Source organism: Rhincodon typus, chromosome 25, assembly GCF_021869965.1.
Source record: "Rhincodon typus isolate 14 chromosome 25, sRhiTyp1.1, whole genome shotgun sequence".
Classification (NCBI taxonomy): domain Eukaryota; kingdom Metazoa; phylum Chordata; class Chondrichthyes; order Orectolobiformes; family Rhincodontidae; genus Rhincodon; species Rhincodon typus.
The window spans coordinates 42,761,148-42,763,969 of record NC_063356.1 but is presented as its reverse complement, the minus strand read 5'-3'; positions in this window follow the sequence as shown (position 1 = coordinate 42,763,969).

The following is a 2,822-nucleotide window of genomic DNA, read 5'->3' as shown; positions in this document are numbered from 1 at the left end:
CCACAACAACAAAGACCAGGACAAAGCCTGTACTGTAAGGGAATAAGCTTCCCTACAGAAAGAACTAATATCCATGGATGAATAACATCACTCCATTCTTGGAGAATAAATAATTTCACCCATCCAGACATTAATGACAGAGAAGGAGAATGAGTCCAATTTCACCCGCGGTTTCATCAATGCAAATCCCTTTCACAGACTGCCAGATCGATTGAATCTCTGATCTAATCTAAGCCAGAAGAGAACAAGTAAAATCACCAGTTTTACTTCAAGTGTTTATGTAACGTGTGGTAGTCTTTCTGGGTCTACCTATTGGAGTAGATGAATCAAGTCAAAAACGTAGAGAGGGGTAGGACAGATAAGGAAAAAAATGTTGAGATAAGAGGTACTCCAGCACAGAAGTGATTTTTAGAGATTGAGAGGGAGAGGTTACCCTTCATGGTAACCTCAGTTCGGGCTGGAATTGAACCCATACTGTCGGCTTCACTCACCAGCCATCCAGCCAACAGAGCTAACCAACTCCCAAAGGAATAGTGAGGTGATGTATGGTTTGTAAAATGGGAAGTTTGAGGTGATTCATCTTGTTTGTAAGGACAGGAAAGCAAAATATTTTTTTAAAAGGCATGACATTTTAAGTGTTGACATTCAAAGGGACTTGGATTTTCTTATACAAGGAGCACAGAAAATTAGCATGCAGTTGCAAGAATAAATTAGAAAGGTAAATGGGAACTGGACTACAAGAATAATGAAGTCTTGCTACACATATTAAGGTGTTTTGTGAGACCACATCCATAGTATTGTGTGTAGTTTCAATCTTCATATTTTGTGAAAAAGATATTTGCTTTGGAGACTGCATAGCGAATGGTCATGAATTAGACGTGGAGATGAGGGAGTAGTTCTGTTATGAAAGGTTAAATAAATTGGGCGTATGTTCTCTAGAGATTAAAATAAGGAGGCGAACGCATAGAAACAATCACGATGCTTAAGGAACTTGACAGGGTCAACACTGAGAGGATGTTTGCCCTTCATGATTGGGAAATCTTGTCCAGAAGGGACACAAAAGGGGTTGATCATTTAAGAGTGTCTTTACTCAAAGGGTGGCGAATCTTTAGAATTTCCTACTCTAGGGGGTTTTGGATGGTCCACTGTTGAGACTGGGGGAGACAGAAGTTTGGTGTTTCAGGGAATGAGGAATACTGGGAACAGGCAGGAAAGTGAAGTGGAGGTGGATGATCTGCCCTGATTGTATTGAAGGTAGAACAGCCTCAAGGGGCCGAATGGTATACTTCTGCTCCTATTTCCTAAATTCTTAGTTTAATTTTAAGAAATGGTTAATAAATGCTGGGAAAACAGTAAAGTAGAGGTGCCTGCCAATTGTAAGTTGATCAAAAGGAATTATGGGATGATAGAATTGTGAAACAAAGGCAGGAAGGATCGATCTGAAAAGGAACCCAAGACCAGATTTACTGGGAAATCATTTGAGGTCAAAGTCAAGTACTGCAGATGATAGAAATTTGAAATAGAATATAAATACTGGGAATACTTAACAGATCTGGTGTTGTCTGTGAAGAGAGAAGCAGTTTTTGGTATGGTAAGAGTAGAGAGATAAACGAGCCATGCAGTGATTAAGTTAAATGCAGAAGTTAAAACTTCCAAAATAAGAAAATTAAAAAAGTATTGATTTAATGCAGGATTACACATTTTTAACCATCGATATTTTTCTTTTGCAGAATCATTAAACCTTGAAGGAAAATAAAACAAACAGCATTGAGATGGTACAGTTTTAAAGCATCTTTAACACGATATGAATGAATTACTACAATTAGAAGAAATAGTGGGAGAAAATAATTTTACCATCAAGACTTCAGTTCAAAAATGAGGCAAACAGAAAAAGGTTGATCTTGCTAACATTGATCTCACCTAGCGCACACCCTGTGCAATGCAACCTGTATGCTTCTGTCTAAGTCTTTTTGATCTGTACATCCTTTGCTTCCTATGATCTGCCTGTACCACTTATAAACAAAGCTTTTCACTTTATTTCGGTACATGTGACAATAAATCAGTCAAGATTTGGATATCTCGAAGGAAGCAGCTTTTAAGATATAGAATGGCATCAAAATTAAGCACTTAATCTCAAGCTGAACTAGTAAATACAACATTTATTTAGTAGCTCCTACACTATAAATTGTCAAAATATAAATGAAGGCACAAATACTTTTGCAAAAGTTCTAACAGCTTTTGATAACCATTTTAACCTGAAAACAAACACTTTCCTTGGAAAGATAATATGTACAAGGTCCAGAGGAACATGTAGATAATTTCATGAATGACCTCCACAGATTTGGAGAACAAGGACCATGATTTTTGAAATCAGATTTCATGAGGGACTGAATTATTGTTACATCTTTGACTGATGTATTAATTTCCAAAGAAGATGTGTCTTTTGAGAACTCCATTCAAATTGTGCTGGAAGCAAAAACCAGGAAGACTCATATTTAAATCCTGAAAAGAGAAGGGTGACCTTACCACAGGAGGCCAACAGAAGCCATCCGCTATATCAGGTACAAAAACTCTAAAGACAGATGAGATAAGCCAAAGTTTGGCTAAATAGAATATTAATAGAAAACTGTCGGTCATTTGCAGAAGATGTGCAGAAGTAGGAGACAATTTCAAAGCAGCAAAAGGCAAAATGCTTATTCATACAATGAGGTGAATTTCCTCCATAAGAAGATATACTCACATTTCATAGAATCCCTACAGTGTGGTACAGGCCATTCAGCCCATCAAGTCCACACCGACCCTCCAAAGACCGCTGCGCCCCC